This window comes from Agelaius phoeniceus, chromosome Z, assembly GCF_051311805.1.
Source record: "Agelaius phoeniceus isolate bAgePho1 chromosome Z, bAgePho1.hap1, whole genome shotgun sequence".
NCBI classification, from domain to species: Eukaryota; Metazoa; Chordata; class Aves; order Passeriformes; family Icteridae; genus Agelaius; species Agelaius phoeniceus.
The window spans coordinates 32929482-32948305 of NC_135303.1; positions in this window are offsets into that span (position 1 = coordinate 32929482).

Consider the following 18824-nt stretch of genomic DNA (forward strand, 5'->3'; position numbering starts at 1 on the left):
GCATGAAGGAAAGGAACAACCACAGCAGAAGACATCGGCCTCGGAAGGAAGCAGAGCCTCTCCCCAAGAAGAAAAGACTTTGAAATTAGACAACCCTGCAGCTTGTCCAGGGCTAGCAAGAGTTAGGTGTCAACAGGACTCGATAGGAATAGGACTGGTTTTTAAGCTTTTAGTGTAGTTTAAACTTCTACTTAGTTAGTTGACATGATAGGAATCTCCTCAATTTAGTAGTTAAGATCCATTAGTATTATTGGAGATTCATTAGTTTGATTAGATTTCTCAAATAAATTTCAAAGGTTGGGTGTTGTCTATGCTCTGCCTTTTGTCATTTTGCCTTTGTTGAGAGCCAATGGGTCTTTATCATTTAACCAAAGTTTGTTCCATTTTGTCTTTTTGTCTGTATGAAATGACTTTGGCAATGTTTGTTCCATTTGCCTGGTGTTGCAAAGACGGCACTTGCCCTGAGAGTAGAATCTGGGCAGGCGCCACCTCCCCCAGGCCCGGCCCCTTGCTCAGCTGGCAGGACTTCCTGATGTGTGTCTCCTTTACTGCCAGTGAAATACTGCTGGGGCTTCAGCCTTTGATTCCTCAACATCTCAGCTGGGAGTGGAAAGGGAGGCTTTGTTTAATTCACTGAATTGCATCTAGATGAGTGGTCTGGTCTCACCATATTTTCTGGCATAAAGGCAGCGGGTTGAGTCCTTTTTGGAGTCCAGCCAGATAACTTTGTTTCATTTTGGGGGACTGATGGAGCTGACCAGCTTGGAGGACGTTTCTACGCCCTCCGATTCTATCCAATTCCTATCGGCATGCACCACAAAGGCATGGCTAGGTCAGTTTCAGTTTCTCCTGAAAGGACCAGTGTCGCGCTCTGGGCCTCCAGCAATCTCCTTAGCTAAAGCCGAGCGGGTGTGATCATTATCCTCTGACTTGTCACAGCTGGGGCACTTGCGCCAAAGAAGAATCCAAGTCACTCTTTTATGGAGGCCAGCAAATGGCCCTGCCTAGCAAGGCTTTGGTGGCAGGGGCTGTGGAGGGTGGATGGAGAGGGGGCGAGGGAGGGGGCAATTGGCAGGCTGCTTCTGGGAAGCCGAGGCAAGCTTGCCCTTGTCTGATGGAGCCGGTGCAGGTGGGCTTTGGAGGCTACAAAGTATCTGCCTTGCAGTGGGACTTGTTCCAGCTGCCCCCTCAGTTTGCTGGCCAGTGGGTAACATGCAGGCTGGGAAGGAAGCAAGATTGGGACTGAAGCAAGATTTGCTTTTCCTTAAGGACAGGCAGGAAAGCAGCAAAGCTGCCTGGCTTTTGTCATATCGGCGATCTAGGCGTTAAAAGCAATGTGAAGGCCAGCAGTGTGGAAAGGTAATTCTGTTAGTGTTGCTTTCTTAGAGGAATGCCAGAGTCTTTTGGGACAACCACCGAGCTTCTCCAAGGGAGCTGGAAGAGGGATCTAGAAATTCTGCCTGAATGTTTGCTAGAGAATTGCCCGTGTGCTGTCCCTGTGTGTGTGTGTGTGTCCCCCCATCAGTTGGCCTGAAAAAGATCCTGTTTCTCCAAGTTTCAAGGGAGGAGTGATGAGGTGAGAGACCAGCTCAGAGGCCCAAAGGAGGGAAACCATGCAGTGACATTATTGGGCAGCAAAAGGAGAATTGAGAAAGGGGGCAGGATGAATGCCTCCACTTTGAGAGGAAGCTTTGGAGCTGGCTCTGCGCTGGACAACTTGCAAATTCCAGCTCCTCTCAGAGCTGGAGGAGAGCCAGTGGGAGGAGCCCTTCTGGCTCTCCAGGGCAGGAGATGAGGTCTGGGCCCTTGCACAGAGGCAGGCTCCTGTGCACCTTCAGCTGGAGGCACCTTGCAGAGAAGCACCGGGAAGAGCCAGGGCTGTCCCTGCACTGCTTTTGCCCGTCTCATCAGACGACTGAGGAGAAAAGGCCCAATGGGAAGCTTCTCAGAGCAAACTTGCAGCAGAAGGCGGCCCATGCCCCTTTCTGTCCCATGGCTCCCCCGGGGGTTCTAGATGGAATGTTGGGCTGTGCCCATAGCAACCGTCGTTGTCTCCTGCTCCTGCGGCCCTTGCTGGAACGCTGCTGGAGCAGCAGCTGCAGGATCAGCTCCTGGGCTGTCCCTGAGCAGCCGCCTTCTGCACTCAGCGCCAGACCCGGCCTCTGCACCGACATCCTGGTCTCCTCGTCTGCCTCCGGGCATCCCCAGAGCACTTGGGAACCGTCCAAGGTAAGAAAATCCCCGTTTGCCCTCAAAGCACTAGCACAGGGGCAGGAGGCTCCAGCTGCCTCTCCCACCAAGCACGACACACAGGCTGCGTGCTCACTTTCCCCAGACGAGCTTCCATGTGAAAGCAGGGTGCAGCTTTTGAAAGAATCATGTTGCCTCCAGGGGAAACACAGACCTTTCCATAGAGGACCTAGAGAGGTGTCCCAGTGCAGTTGCAGATCCTCGTCCACGCATCACCTGATTAAACGTTCTTAGCACCCATTTCAGTCCTCAAACTATCTTGTGCTGACCCCAAAACAAATTGTTCCTGGCTGAGCAGGTCAGGGCTTCAGTGTCAACAAATCCCCTTATGCCCTGACTCTGCTCATACCCGCTCCAAAGCTTCAAACAGCACAATGATGCCACTTCTCCTCTGGCATCCCTGTCGTTCAGGGCATGGAAGCATTTGACTGGGCTTCTCCTCAAACACAGGCTTTCAACTTCAAAAACCATCTGGGATCAGCAATTCTTATCTACTTACCTAGTTCCATCGCTTCTAGATCCATTCTATTTTAAGATCTTTAGAGATTCTTTTTTCAGTGCACGTAGGGCTGGTTCTACCTCATGCTCAGGGGCGGCCGTCAAATGCCATCTCCTCAAGAGCACAATCACAGTAGCACAGAATTTTCTGCCTTGGAAGGGATTCTCAAAGGTCACTGAGGCCAACTGCAGGGCCTGCCCGGGGCAGCCTCAACAATCACAGCCTGTGCCCAAGAGCAGTGTCCAAACACTTTTGGAGCTCAGTCAGCCTTGGTGCTGTGCCCCCTTCCCTGGGGAGGCTGTTGCAGTGCCCAAGCAGCCTCTGGCTGAAGAAGCTTTTCCTTCGATCCAACCTAAGCCTGCACTGGCACATCTTCCCTGCCATTCTCTTGGCTCTTCTCAGTGGCCCCGGGAGTGAAGAGAGTAGTGCATGGCCTTCTGCTTGCCCTCCTGAGGAAGCTGCTGACTGCTAGAGGGTCCTGCCTAGGACATTCCATGTCAAAAAGGCAGCAATGAGAGCAAAGAGAAAGGAGCTGGGACACAGGAGCTCAGGCTTTGCAATGATGAGGATGAGAAGGAAGGCTACTGACACATCCTTGGCAGAAGGATTTTGAACTGGAGCATTGCTTTGATCTCTTTCAGGTGGAAAGGAGAGGCACAATGAAAAGGAAAGCAAGAGCCCAGATTCAGCCGTGAGTTTTGGCCTAGGGTTAAAGCACAGCAAACTGGAGGAATGGCGAGGAGGAGAACTGCTCTTTCACAGTCAGGCTGGGATTGGTTCAAGCCTGTGGGTGCACAGCAAGGCTCTCTTGACCACTTGCCTTTCTCACCTCCACCTCCTTCTTCCTTTAGACGCATCAATGTTGGCAGCGACTTTCAGGCTGAGCTCCCAGAGCTGCAGAGCAGAGCACCAAGTGAGGATGAAGAGCCTGCAAGCCTGGTCTGGAAGCCCTGGGGGGAGGATGACTCTGACATGGAAAAACCTGACAGAGGTAGCTTTGCTTCCAGCCCTGAGCTACTTGGGTCTTGAAAAGGCTCCTTTTGCCTAAAAAGGCAGCCTTTTGCAGGCTCTGCTTCTCTCCTTGTCTCGCCCATCTTCCCATGTAGAAGTGTTAGAGGCAAGGAGAAAGAGCAAGCACCTTGCTCTCCCAATTGGTCAGGGCCGTTTGCCACTGGAAGAGGGGAGATTGGCCCCCACTTCTTCTTACAGAAGCTGCTTTGGAGGGAGAGCCAGCACTGCGTGGGCCCTTGCTTCAGCTGGCCCTGTCTTTGCTCTCCTTTTCATGCTCTCCAAGCTGCTGTCTTTAGCTGCCGGCCTTTCCTTCTGCCTTGCATGGCAGTCTTTGCCCTTGCTGGCCTCCAGGCTGACTTTCGGTGGGTTTTTTCTTATGCTTGCAGTAAGAGAACTGTTGGACATGGCCAGCTCCCGTGGCATTCCCGGGGCAGCAGCTAACCTGGAGCGCGCCCTGCACTGCCTGCACCAGGCACGCGGCAGCGTTCCGGTAAGAAGCGGCTGTTTGGGCACAGAGAAGAGGGCACAGGGAATGCAGAGGGCCTGGGCACTGGGACAGCCTTTCCTGGCTGCTCTTGGAAGAAGGGTCTTAACAGGGAGCAGAGCACTTGCTGCCTGCTGGGTCTCCTCCAGCTGCGTCAGGGCTGAGCCCAAAGGGCTCCAGCAGGGAGAATCTCCCTCCTGGAGGCGGCAGCGGCAGAAGGTCCTGCTGCCTTGTAAATGGCCTGGAGATCTGGGTTCTCTAAGACCTTAGGAGGGGAAATTCCCAGAAGCCTCAGTCAGCTGAGGCCATTCTGGCTGCAGGAGCAGCAAAATCCTCAGCTTGGTGAGCAAAAGGCCACTCTTGGGGACCAGGATCAAAGGGTTGGACAGCAAAAACTAGGGACTGGGAGCAAATGACAGTGTTCCACCCACATGGGATAGAGTCGCTTGAATGTCTGGAGAGGCAAAGGAGCTGAAAGGCGGCACCTGTGTTTTTTTGGCTCATTTTTAATGTGCTGGGGCGGCTAAAGCCTTTTCCCTCTTGATCTTGCAGGAGGCTCTGGAGATGCTGCTCTCAGAGGGGCCTGCAACAGCTCAAGGCCATCCCATGGCTGATTATCATTACGCAGGTAAGCAAAGCAGAGCTTCTTGCGTCCCTGACAGATGCTGCCGTCCCCTTCATTCTTGTGGCAAGGGTTTCTGCTTCAAGAAATTGTGCTTAACACCAGCACAAGGTCTTGTCTCCTCTGCGGCTGGGGAAAGCACCAGCATCTAGTCCTTCAGCTTTACTTCTTTTCCAATCCTTCTCCCCGGGCAATGCCTGCTCTTGTCTTCATGACCTTCTGAGGGAGCAGACACGTACACACACGTGAATGACGGCCTGCGACCATTTTCTTTCGGCAGCCAGTGGGATCTACTTGGTGTGGATCAAGGGATCCCTTTACTAGCCGCTGCTTTTTATTGCCAGGCTCTGATAGATGGACACCTGAGGAGAAGGAGTCCTTCCAAAAGGCTTTCCACACCTACGGCAAGGATTTTCATCTCATCCAGAAGCAGGTAAAGAAAGCCACGGGACATTCTTTACCCGAGCAGATCAGCAGCAGGAAAGCTTGCTTATTTCTGGGAACAAGCACTGGGCTTCAGTCTCTCTCTTCTCAAGTACCACGTATCTTCAAGAAGTAAGAAAAGGGGACATCAAAAGCCTGTGTCAAAAGGATGATCCTGCCTCTCCAGCCCTTTTCTCCAAGCTCTTTTGGAAGATGAAGCTTTATTCTGTCAGACTTGTGGCACAGGTCTGCTGCTGCTTCCACAAGACACTGTGCTGGCATAACTGGAGTGAAGTGGGGAAAGACAAACTGTGCTTGTTGTTGATCTGTGCATTGCGTGTATTAGCACCTAGCATCATACAGGGTTTAAGACATTGCATGATGCCTCTCTTTCCCCAGGTTGATTTCATTTTACACCCTACTCCATTTCATTCATGCTTTTACTTCCTAGTTCACTCCATAGTCTACTTTTTCCCCAGTGCACCCGACACCATTTGCGATTCCTTCTTTTTCTCTTCACAACAGATCCAGACTAAGACCGTGGCCCAGTGTGTGGAGTTCTACTACTCCTGGAAAAAGGAGCATAAACTTGCCAGCACTCTTGCTCAGGTGAGGGGCAAGAAAATGGAGAGGTGCCAGGAAGGTTGAGAAACTGGGAGAAGGGGAGAAAAGCTGCTGGCGAGCCATGCCAGACGCCCCTTTGCCAGGATCACATCGTCCCATGCGCTGGGAAAGGCACAGCAGATGCTGCCCGGGCCTTCCTTGTGCTGCTGCCCTGAAGTATGCAATTCTGGAGCCTAACTTTGACCCAAGAAAGCAGTACCGCCACCAAAATGGGCTTTGACTCTCCAGAGACAGGCTTCTCAAGGGCTGGCAGCCTCGTTGACTCCAATCAGACCCCAAATTCCCCACTGCTTGCTGACATCAGCAGTCCAGGCTGCCTTTGTGGATATGCTGCAGATTTTCAGGGAGATTTTCTAGCATCCCAGCATACTCCCCAAGAAGGAGCTGCCAGTGCTGTGGCTCCCCTAAAACGTTCCTTAGCGGCAAAGAGCAATTTGCTTCCCATCATGTGAGAGAGAGAGAGAGAGAGAGAGAGGGAGATCATTTTGGGGACTAGAAAATGGCTAAGCATGTGTCTACCCTAATTGGACGTAATTGAAATGCCATTGCCTAGACATTTGTGGAGGAAAAGCAGAGAGAAATAGATGTTAGGCAGAAAGGTAGAAATAAGAAATGTAGAGCTCTAAATAGCCAGGTCTTTCTCCCACCCCTTTGGCCTGTAGAAAAGAGGAGTATTTTCCTCCAAGCTCTGTGTTGGCAGCCCGCCGCAGCCCATTGGCAAAGGCAGCCGTTTTCTCAGCTCTTGAGGCTTTGGAAGGATTTGCTTAGGCCGATCGATTTTTCTGCTGGATGCTCTGATTTCCAGCTTTGTGAGAGGAAGGAAGCATTGATAAGGACTCTTTGATCTCCAGAGTGTGGGCAAAGCAAGGAGGAGGAAAAGCCCTCCCAGAAAGGAGAACGGGGAGACAGGGAAGAGAAGCCGCAAGAGGGCTCGCAGCGCCCAGTGTCCCTGCTGCCAACCGCGCCAGCCGCCCCCTTCGGCGGGAGGCCCCTTTCCCTGCGGGCAGTGCAAACGGTGCGCAAGTTCCTCCTCTTTCTGCTCAAAGCTGCGCCTTTGGACTGAAACGGGCTGACCCTTTTCAAAGGCACCGCAGGGGAAGCTGGGGGCACCTGCAGCATCGCCCCCGGCAGCCGTGCTCAAGCTTAACACCCACCTCAAACCCAAAGAGCTTAGGTAAAACCCAGCCTTCACAATGAAACCTTGCCGTGCCCCAACAAGACACAGTTGATACAAGTAGGAATAGATCCATCAAAGCTTGGTTTGATGCTGCTGATCAAATTCAAAAGAGGACGCAGCAAAAGGAGGAAGACATTTCAAGGCATTGAAAGTAGAACCATCAGACTCATGGTGCTGATCCATTGACAAATGTGCCACTGCCCAACAAGACAGAAATTCATACTCAAACGGAGATCTCGGCACTTGCTTTCATGGTGTGTACTAGCGTCAGCAATGGATGGTTTGTTTCCTATCTTGCAGGGTGTTTGAAAGCATGAAGGAAAGGAACAACCACAGCAGAAGACATCGGCCTCGGAAGGAAGCAGAGCCTCTCCCCAAGAAGAAAAGACTTTGAAATTAGACAACCCTGCAGCTTGTCCAGGGCTAGCAAGAGTTAGGTGTCAACAGGACTCGATAGGAATAGGACTGGTTTTTAAGCTTTTAGTGTAGTTTAAACTTCTACTTAGTTAGTTGACATGATAGGAATCTCCTCAATTTAGTAGTTAAGATCCATTAGTATTATTGGAGATTCATTAGTTTGATTAGATTTCTCAAATAAATTTCAAAGGTTGGGTGTTGTCTATGCTCTGCCTTTTGTCATTTTGCCTTTGTTGAGAGCCAATGGGTCTTTATCATTTAACCAAAGTTTGTTCCATTTTGTCTTTTTGTCTGTATGAAATGACTTTGGCAATGTTTGTTCCATTTGCCTGGTGTTGCAAAGACGGCACTTGCCCTGAGAGTAGAATCTGGGCAGGCGCCACCTCCCCCAGGCCCGGCCCCTTGCTCAGCTGGCAGGACTTCCTGATGTGTGTCTCCTTTACTGCCAGTGAAATACTGCTGGGGCTTCAGCCTTTGATTCCTCAACATCTCAGCTGGGAGTGGAAAGGGAGGCTTTGTTTAATTCACTGAATTGCATCTAGATGAGTGGTCTGGTCTCACCATATTTTCTGGCATAAAGGCAGCGGGTTGAGTCCTTTTTGGAGTCCAGACAGATAACTTTGTTTCATTTTGGGGGACTGATGGAGCTGACCAGCTTGGAGGACGTTTCTACGCCCTCCGATTCTATCCAATTCCTATCGGCATGCACCACAAAGGCATGGCTAGGTCAGTTTCAGTTTCTCCTGAAAGGACCAGTGTCGCGCTCTGGGCCTCCAGCAATCTCCTTAGCTAAAGCCGAGCGGGTGTGATCATTATCCTCTGACTTGTCACAGCTGGGGCACTTGCGCCAAAGAAGAATCCAAGTCACTCTTTTATGGAGGCCAGCAAATGGCCCTGCCTAGCAAGGCTTTGGTGGCAGGGGCTGTGGAGGGTGGATGGAGAGGGGGCGAGGGAGGGGGCAATTGGCAGGCTGCTTCTGGGAAGCTGAGGGAAGCTTGCCCTTGTCTGATGGAGCCGGTGCAGGTGGGCTTTGGAGGCTACAAAGTATCTGCCTTGCAGTGGGACTTGTTCCAGCTGCCCCCTCAGTTTGCTGGCCAGTGGGTAACATGCAGGCTGGGAAGGAAGCAAGATTGGGACTGAAGCAAGATTTGCTTTTCCTTAAGGACAGGCAGGAAAGCAGCAAAGCTGCCTGGCTTTTGTCATATCGGCGATCTAGGCGTTAAAAGCAATGTGAAGGCCAGCAGTGTGGAAAGGTAATTCTGTTAGTGTTGCTTTCTTAGAGGAATGCCAGAGTCTTTTGGGACAACCACCGAGCTTCTCCAAGGGAGCTGGAAGAGGGATCTAGAAATTCTGCCTGAATGTTTGCTAGAGAATTGCCCGTGTGCTGTCCCTGTGTGTGTGTGTGTGTCCCCCCATCAGTTGGCCTGAAAAAGATCCTGTTTCTCCAAGTTTCAAGGGAGGAGTGATGAGGTGAGAGACCAGCTCAGAGGCCCAAAGGAGGGAAACCATGCAGTGACATTATTGGGCAGCAAAAGGAGAATTGAGAAAGGGGGCAGGATGAATGCCTCCACTTTGAGAGGAAGCTTTGGAGCTGGCTCTGCGCTGGACAACTTGCAAATTCCAGCTCCTCTCAGAGCTGGAGGAGAGCCAGTGGGAGGAGCCCTTCTGGCTCTCCAGGGCAGGAGATGAGGTCTGGGCCCTTGCACAGAGGCAGGCTCCTGTGCACCTTCAGCTGGAGGCACCTTGCAAAGAAGCACCGGGAAGAGCCAGGGCTGTCCCTGCACTGCTTTTGCCCGTCTCATCAGACGACTGAGGAGAAAAGGCCCAATGGGAAGCTTCTCAGAGCAAACTTGCAGCAGAAGGCGGCCCATGCCCCTTTCTGTCCCATGGCTCCCCCGGGGGTTCTAGATGGAATGTTGGGCTGTGCCCATAGCAACCGTCGTTGTCTCCTGCTCCTGCGGCCCTTGCTGGAACGCTGCTGGAGCAGCAGCTGCAGGATCAGCTCCTGGGCTGTCCCTGAGCAGCCGCCTTCTGCACTCAGCGCCAGACCCGGCCTCTGCACCGACATCCTGGTCTCCTCGTCTGCCTCCGGGCATCCCCAGAGCACTTGGGAACCGTCCAAGGTAAGAAAATCCCCGTTTGCCCTCAAAGCACTAGCACAGGGGCAGGAGGCTCCAGCTGCCTCTCCCACCAAGCACGACACACAGGCTGCGTGCTCACTTTCCCCAGACGAGCTTCCATGTGAAAGCAGGGTGCAGCTTTTGAAAGAATCATGTTGCCTCCAGGGGAAACACAGACCTTTCCATAGAGGACCTAGAGAGGTGTCCCAGTGCAGTTGCAGATCCTCGTCCACGCATCACCTGATTAAACGTTCTTAGCACCCATTTCAGTCCTCAAACTATCTTGTGCTGACCCCAAAACAAATTGTTCCTGGCTGAGCAGGTCAGGGCTTCAGTGTCAACAAATCCCCTTATGCCCTGACTCTGCTCATACCCGCTCCAAAGCTTCAAACAGCACAATGATGCCACTTCTCCTCTGGCATCCCTGTCGTTCAGGGCATGGAAGCATTTGACTGGGCTTCTCCTCAAACACAGGCTTTCAACTTCAAAAACCATCTGGGATCAGCAATTCTTATCTACTTACCTAGTTCCATCGCTTCTAGATCCATTCTATTTTAAGATCTTTAGAGATTCTTTTTTCAGTGCACGTAGGGCTGGTTCTACCTCATGCTCAGGGGCGGCCGTCAAATGCCATCTCCTCAAGAGCACAATCACAGTAGCACAGAATTTTCTGCCTTGGAAGGGATTCTCAAAGGTCACTGAGGCCAACTGCAGGGCCTGCCCGGGGCAGCCTCAACAATCACAGCCTGTGCCCAAGAGCAGTGTCCAAACACTTTTGGAGCTCAGTCAGCCTTGGTGCTGTGCCCCCTTCCCTGGGGAGGCTGTTGCAGTGCCCAAGCAGCCTGTGGCTGAAGAAGCTTTTCCTTCTATCCAACCTAAGCCTGCACTGGCACATCTTCCCTGCCATTCTCTTGGCTCTTCTCAGTGGCCCCGGGAGTGAAGAGAGTAGTGCATGGCCTTCTGCTTGCCCTCCTGAGGAAGCTGCTGACTGCTAGAGGGTCCTGCCTAGGACATTCCATGTCAAAAAGGCAGCAATGAGAGCAAAGAGAAAGGAGCTGGGACACAGGAGCTCAGGCTTTGCAATGATGAGGATGAGAAGGAAGGCTACTGACACATCCTTGGCAGAAGGATTTTGAACTGGAGCATTGCTTTGATCTCTTTCAGGTGGAAAGGAGAGGCACAATGAAAAGGAAAGCAAGAGCCCAGATTCAGCCGTGAGTTTTGGCCTAGGGTTAAAGCACAGCAAACTGGAGGAATGGCGAGGAGGAGAACTGCTCTTTCAGAGTCAGGCTGGGATTGGTTCAAGCCTGTGGGTGCACAGCAAGGCTCTCTTGACCACTTGCCTTTCTCACCTCCACCTCCTTCTTCCTTTAGACGCATCAATGTTGGCAGCGACTTTCAGGCTGAGCTCCCAGAGCTGCAGAGCAGAGCACCAAGTGAGGATGAAGAGCCTGCAAGCCTGGTCTGGAAGCCCTGGGGGGAGGATGACTCTGACATGGAAAAACCTGACAGAGGTAGCTTTGCTTCCAGCCCTGAGCTACTTGGGTCTTGAAAAGGCTCCTTTTGCCTAAAAAGGCAGCCTTTTGCAGGCTCTGCTTCTCTCCTTGTCTCGCCCATCTTCCCATGTAGAAGTGTTAGAGGCAAGGAGAAAGAGCAAGCACCTTGCTCTCCCAATTGGTCAGGGCCGTTTGCCACTGGAAGAGGGGAGATTGGCCCCCACTTCTTCTTACAGAAGCTGCTTTGGAGGGAGAGCCAGCACTGCGTGGGCCCTTGCTTCAGCTGGCCCTGTCTTTGCTCTCCTTTTCATGCTCTCCAAGCTGCTGTCTTTAGCTGCCGGCCTTTCCTTCTGCCTTGCATGGCAGTCTTTGCCCTTGCTGGCCTCCAGGCTGACTTTCGGTGGGTTTTTTCTTATGCTTGCAGTAAGAGAACTGTTGGACATGGCCAGCTCCCGTGGCATTCCCGGGGCAGCAGCTAACCTGGAGCGCGCCCTGCACTGCCTGCACCAGGCACGCGGCAGCGTTCCGGTAAGAAGCGGCTGTTTGGGCACAGAGAAGAGGGCACAGGGAATGCAGAGGGCCTGGGCACTGGGACAGCCTTTCCTGGCTGCTCTTGGAAGAAGGGTCTTAACAGGGAGCAGAGCACTTGCTGCCTGCTGGGTCTCCTCCAGCTGCGTCAGGGCTGAGCCCAAAGGGCTCCAGCAGGGAGAATCTCCCTCCTGGAGGCGGCAGCGGCAGAAGGTCCTGCTGCCTTGTAAATGGCCTGGAGATCTGGGTTCTCTAAGACCTTAGGAGGGGAAATTCCCAGAAGCCTCAGTCAGCTGAGGCCATTCTGGCTGCAGGAGCAGCAAAATCCTCAGCTTGGTGAGCAAAAGGCCACTCTTGGGGACCAGGATCAAAGGGTTGGACAGCAAAAACTAGGGACTGGGAGCAAATGACAGTGTTCCACCCACATGGGATAGAGTCGCTTGAATGTCTGGAGAGGCAAAGGAGCTGAAAGGCGGCACCTGTGTTTTTTTGGCTCATTTTTAATGTGCTGGGGCGGCTAAAGCCTTTTCCCTCTTGATCTTGCAGGAGGCTCTGGAGATGCTGCTCTCAGAGGGGCCTGCAACACCTCAAGGCCATCCCATGGCTGATTATCATTACGCAGGTAAGCAAAGCAGAGCTTCTTGCGTCCCTGACAGATGCTGCCGTCCCCTTCATTCTTGTGGCAAGGGTTTCTGCTTCAAGAAATTGTGCTTAACACCAGCACAAGGTCTTGTCTCCTCTGCGGCTGGGGAAAGCACCAGCATCTAGTCCTTCAGCTTTACTTCTTTTCCAATCCTTCTCCCCGGGCAATGCCTGCTCTTGTCTTCATGACCTTCTGAGGGAGCAGACACGTACACACACGTGAATGACGGCCTGCGACCATTTTCTTTCGGCAGCCAGTGGGATCTACTTGGTGTGGATCAAGGGATCCCTTTACTAGCCGCTGCTTTTTATTGCCAGGCTCTGATAGATGGACACCTGAGGAGAAGGAGTCCTTCCAAAAGGCTTTCCACACCTACGGCAAGGATTTTCATCTCATCCAGAAGCAGGTAAAGAAAGCCACGGGACATTCTTTACCCGAGCAGATCAGCAGCAGGAAAGCTTGCTTATTTCTGGGAACAAGCACTGGGCTTCAGTCTCTCTCTTCTCAAGTACCACGTATCTTCAAGAAGTAAGAAAAGGGGACATCAAAAGCCTGTGTCAAAAGGATGATCCTGCCTCTCCAGCCCTTTTCTCCAAGCTCTTTTGGAAGATGAAGCTTTATTCTGTCAGACTTGTGGCACAGGTCTGCTGCTGCTTCCACAAGACACTGTGCTGGCATAACTGGAGTGAAGTGGGGAAAGACAAACTCTGCTTGTTGTTGATCTGTGCATTGCGTGTATTAGCACCTAGCATCATACAGGGTTTAAGACATTGCATGATGCCTCTCTTTCCCCAGGTTGATTTCATTTTACACCCTACTCCATTTCATTCATGCTTTTACTTCCTAGTTCACTCCATAGTCTACTTTTTCCCCAGTGCACCCGACACCATTTGCGATTCCTTCTTTTTCTCTTCACAACAGATCCAGACTAAGACCGTGGCCCAGTGTGTGGAGTTCTACTACTCCTGGAAAAAGGAGCATAAACTTGCCAGCACTCTTGCTCAGGTGAGGGGCAAGAAAATGGAGAGGTGCCAGGAAGGTTGAGAAACTGGGAGAAGGGGAGAAAAGCTGCTGGCGAGCCATGCCAGACGCCCCTTTGCCAGGATCACATCGTCCCATGCGCTGGGAAAGGCACAGCAGATGCTGCCCGGGCCTTCCTTGTGCTGCTGCCCTGAAGTATGCAATTCTGGAGCCTAACTTTGACCCAAGAAAGCAGTACCGCCACCAAAATGGGCTTTGACTCTCCAGAGACAGGCTTCTCAAGGGCTGGCAGCCTCGTTGACTCCAATCAGACCCCAAATTCCCCACTGCTTGCTGACATCAGCAATCCAGGCTGCCTTTGTGGATATGCTGCAGATTTTCAGGGAGATTTTCTAGCATCCCAGCATACTCCCCAAGAAGGAGCTGCCAGTGCTGTGGCTCCCCTAAAACGTTCCTTAGCGGCAAAGAGCAATTTGCTTCCCATCATGTGAGAGAGAGAGAGAGAGAGAGAGAGGGAGATCATTTTGGGGACTAGAAAATGGCTAAGCATGTGTCTACCCTAATTGGACGTAATTGAAATGCCATTGCCTAGACATTTGTGGAGGAAAAGCAGAGAGAAATAGATGTTAGGCAGAAAGGTAGAAATAAGAAATGTAGAGCTCTAAATAGCCAGGTCTTTCTCCCACCCCTTTGGCCTGTAGAAAAGAGGAGTATTTTCCTCCAAGCTCTGTGTTGGCAGCCCGCCGCAGCCCATTGGCAAAGGCAGCCGTTTTCTCAGCTCTTGAGGCTTTGGAAGGATTTGCTTAGGCCGATCGATTTTTCTGCTGGATGCTCTGATTTCCAGCTTTGTGAGAGGAAGGAAGCATTGATAAGGACTCTTTGATCTCCAGAGTGTGGGCAAAGCAAGGAGGAGGAAAAGCCCTCCCAGAAAGGAGAACGGGGAGCCAGGGAAGAGAAGCCGCAAGAGGGCTCGCAGCGCCCAGTGTCCCTGCTGCCAACCGCGCCAGCCGCCCCCTTCGGCGGGAGGCCCCTTTCCCTGCGGGCAGTGCAAACGGTGCGCAAGTTCCTCCTCTTTCTGCTCAAAGCTGCGCCTTTGGACTGAAACGGGCTGACCCTTTTCAAAGGCACCGCAGGGGAAGCTGGGGGCACCTGCAGCATCGCCCCCGGCAGCCGTGCTCAAGCTTAACACCCACCTCAAACCCAAAGAGCTTAGGTAAAACCCAGCCTTCACAATGAAACCTTGCCGTGCCCCAACAAGACACAGTTGATACAAGTAGGAATAGATCCATCAAAGCTTGGTTTGATGCTGCTGATCAAATTCAAAAGAGGACGCAGCAAAAGGAGGAAGATATTTCAAGGCATTGAAAGTAGAACCATCAGACTCATGGTGCTGATCCATTGACAAATGTGCCACTGCCCGACAAGACAGAAATTCATACTCAAACGGAGATCTCGGCACTTGCTTTCATGGTGTGTACTAGCGTCAGCAATGGATGGTTTGTTTCCTATCTTGCAGGGTGTTTGAAAGCATGAAGGAAAGGAACAACCACAGCAGAAGACATCGGCCTCGGAAGGAAGCAGAGCCTCTCCCCAAGAAGAAAAGACTTTGAAATTAGACAACCCTGCAGCTTGTCCAGGGCTAGCAAGAGTTAGGTGTCAACAGGACTCGATAGGAATAGGACTGGTTTTTAAGCTTTTAGTGTAGTTTAAACTTCTACTTAGTTAGTTGACATGATAGGAATCTCCTCAATTTAGTAGTTAAGATCCATTAGTATTATTGGAGATTCATTAGTTTGATTAGATTTCTCAAATAAATTTCAAAGGTTGGGTGTTGTCTATGCTCTGCCTTTTGTCATTTTGCCTTTGTTGAGAGCCAATGGGTCTTTATCATTTAACCAAAGTTTGTTCCATTTTGTCTTTTTGTCTGTATGAAATGACTTTGGCAATGTTTGTTCCATTTGCCTGGTGTTGCAAAGACGGCACTTGCCCTGAGAGTAGAATCTGGGCAGGCGCCACCTCCCCCAGGCCCGGCCCCTTGCTCAGCTGGCAGGACTTCCTGATGTGTGTCTCCTTTACTGCCAGTGAAATACTGCTGGGGCTTCAGCCTTTGATTCCTCAACATCTCAGCTGGGAGTGGAAAGGGAGGCTTTGTTTAATTCACTGAATTGCATCTAGATGAGTGGTCTGGTCTCACCATATTTTCTGGCATAAAGGCAGCGGGTTGAGTCCTTTTTGGAGTCCAGCCAGATAACTTTGTTTCATTTTGGGGGACTGATGGAGCTGACCAGCTTGGAGGACGTTTCTACGCCCTCCGATTCTATCCAATTCCTATCGGCATGCACCACAAAGGCATGGCTAGGTCAGTTTCAGTTTCTCCTGAAAGGACCAGTGTCGCGCTCTGGGCCTCCAGCAATCTCCTTAGCTAAAGCCGAGCGGGTGTGATCATTATCCTCTGACTTGTCACAGCTGGGGCACTTGCGCCAAAGAAGAATCCAAGTCACTCTTTTATGGAGGCCAGCAAATGGCCCTGCCTAGCAAGGCTTTGGTGGCAGGGGCTGTGGAGGGTGGATGGAGAGGGGGCGAGGGAGGGGGCAATTGGCAGGCTGCTTCTGGGAAGCCGAGGCAAGCTTGCCCTTGTCTGATGGAGCCGGTGCAGGTGGGCTTTGGAGGCTACAAAGTATCTGCCTTGCAGTGGGACTTGTTCCAGCTGCCCCCTCAGTTTGCTGGCCAGTGGGTAACATGCAGGCTGGGAAGGAAGCAAGATTGGGACTGAAGCAAGATTTGCTTTTCCTTAAGGACAGGCAGGAAAGCAGCAAAGCTGCCTGGCTTTTGTCATATCGGCGATCTAGGCGTTAAAAGCAATGTGAAGGCCAGCAGTGTGGAAAGGTAATTCTGTTAGTGTTGCTTTCTTAGAGGAATGCCAGAGTCTTTTGGGACAACCACCGAGCTTCTCCAAGGGAGCTGGAAGAGGGATCTAGAAATTCTGCCTGAATGTTTGCTAGAGAAATGCCCGTGTGCTGTCCCTGTGTGTGTGTGTGTGTCCCCCCATCAGTTGGCCTGAAAAAGATCCTGTTTCTCCAAGTTTCAAGGGAGGAGTGATGAGGTGAGAGACCAGCTCAGAGGCCCAAAGGAGGGAAACCATGCAGTGACATTATTGGGCAGCAAAAGGAGAATTGAGAAAGGGGGCAGGATGAATGCCTCCACTTTGAGAGGAAGCTTTGGAGCTGGCTCTGCGCTGGACAACTTGCAAATTCCAGCTCCTCTCAGAGCTGGAGGAGAGCCAGTGGGAGGAGCCCTTCTGGCTCTCCAGGGCAGGAGATGAGGTCTGGGCCCTTGCACAGAGGCAGGCTCCTGTGCACCTTCAGCTGGAGGCACCTTGCAAAGAAGCACCGGGAAGAGCCAGGGCTGTCCCTGCACTGCTTTTGCCCGTCTCATCAGACGACTGAGGAGAAAAGGCCCAATGGGAAGCTTCTCAGAGCAAACTTGCAGCAGAAGGCGGCCCATGCCCCTTTCTGTCCCATGGCTCCCCCGGGGGTTCTAGATGGAATGTTGGGCTGTGCCCATAGCAACCGTCGTTGTCTCCTGCTCCTGCGGCCCTTGCTGGAACGCTGCTGGAGCAGCAGCTGCAGGATCAGCTCCTGGGCTGTCCCTGACCAGCCGCCTTCTGCACTCAGCGCCAGACCCGGCCTCTGCACCGACATCCTGGTCTCCTCGTCTGCCTCCGGGCATCCCCAGAGCACTTGGGAACCGTCCAAGGTAAGAAAATCCCCGTTTGCCCTCAAAGCACTAGCACAGGGGCAGGAGGCTCCAGCTGCCTCTCCCACCAAGCACGACACACAGGCTGCGTGCTCACTTTCCCCAGACGAGCTTCCATGTGAAAGCAGGGTGCAGCTTTTGAAAGAATCATGTTGCCTCCAGGGGAAACACAGACCTTTCCATAGAGGACCTAGAGAGGTGTCCCAGTGCAGTTGCAGATCCTCGTCCACGCATCACCTGATTAAACGTTCTTAGCACCCATTTCAGTCCTCAAACTATCTTGTGCTGACCCCAAAACAAATTGTTCCTGGCTGAGCAGGTCAGGGCTTCAGTGTCAACAAATCCCCTTATGCCCTGACTCTGCTCATACCCGCTCCAAAGCTTCAAACAGCACAATGATGCCACTTCTCCTCTGGCATCCCTGTCGTTCAGGGCATGGAAGCATTTGACTGGGCTTCTCCTCAAACACAGGCTTTCAACTTCAAAAACCATCTGGGATCAGCAATTCTTATCTACTTACCTAGTTCCATCGCTTCTAGATCCATTCTATTTTAAGATCTTTAGAGATTCTTTTTTCAGTGCAGGTAGGGCTGGTTCTACCTCATGCTCAGGGGCGGCCGTCAAATGCCATCTCCTCAAGAGCACAATCACAGTAGCACAGAATTTTCTGCCTTGGAAGGGATTCTCAAAGGTCACTGAGGCCAACTGCAGGGCCTGCCCGGGGCAGCCTCAACAATCACAGCCTGTGCCCAAGAGCAGTGTCCAAACACTTTTGGAGCTCAGTCAGCCTTGGTGCTGTGCCCCCTTCCCTGGGGAGGCTGTTGCAGTGCCCAAGCAGCCTGTGGCTGAAGAAGCTTTTCCTTCTATCCAACCTAAGCCTGCACTGGCACATCTTCCCTGCCATTCTCTTGGCTCTTCTCAGTGGCCCCGGGAGTGAAGAGAGTAGTGCATGGCCTTCTGCTTGCCCTCCTGAGGAAGCTGCTGACTGCTAGAGGGTCCTGCCTAGGACATTCCATGTCAAAAAGGCAGCAATGAGAGCAAAGAGAAAGGAGCTGGGACACAGGAGCTCAGGCTTTGCAATGATGAGGATGAGAAGGAAGGCTACTGACACATCCTTGGCAGAAGGATTTTGAACTGGAGCATTGCTTTGATCTCTTTCAGGTGGAAAGGAGAGGCACAATGAAAAGGAAAGCAAGAGCCCAGATTCAGCCGTGAGTTTTGGCCTAGGGTTAAAGCACAGCAAACTGGAGGAATGGCGAGGAGGAGAACTGCTCTTTCAGAGTCAGGCTGGGATTGGTTCAAGCCTGTGGGTGCACAGCAAGGCTCTCTTGACCACTTGCCTTTCTCACCTCCACCTCCTTCTTCCTTTAGACGCATCAATGTTGGCAGCGACTTTCAGGCTGAGCTCCCAGAGCTGCAGAGCAGAGCACCAAGTGAGGATGAAGAGCCTGCAAGCCTGGTCTGGAAGCCCTGGGGGGAGGATGACTCTGACATGGAAAAACCTGACAGAGGTAGCTTTGCTTCCAGCCCTGAGCTACTTGGGTCTTGAAAAGGCTCCTTTTGCCTAAAAAGGCAGCCTTTTGCAGGCTCTGCTTCTCTCCTTGTCTCGCCCATCTTCCCATGTAGAAGTGTTAGAGGCAAGGAGAAAGAGCAAGCACCTTGCTCTCCCAATTGGTCAGGGCCGTTTGCCACTGGAAGAGGGGAGATTGGCCCCCACTTCTTCTTACAGAAGCTGCTTTGGAGGGAGAGCCAGCACTGCGTGGGCCCTTGCTTCAGCTGGCCCTGTCTTTGCT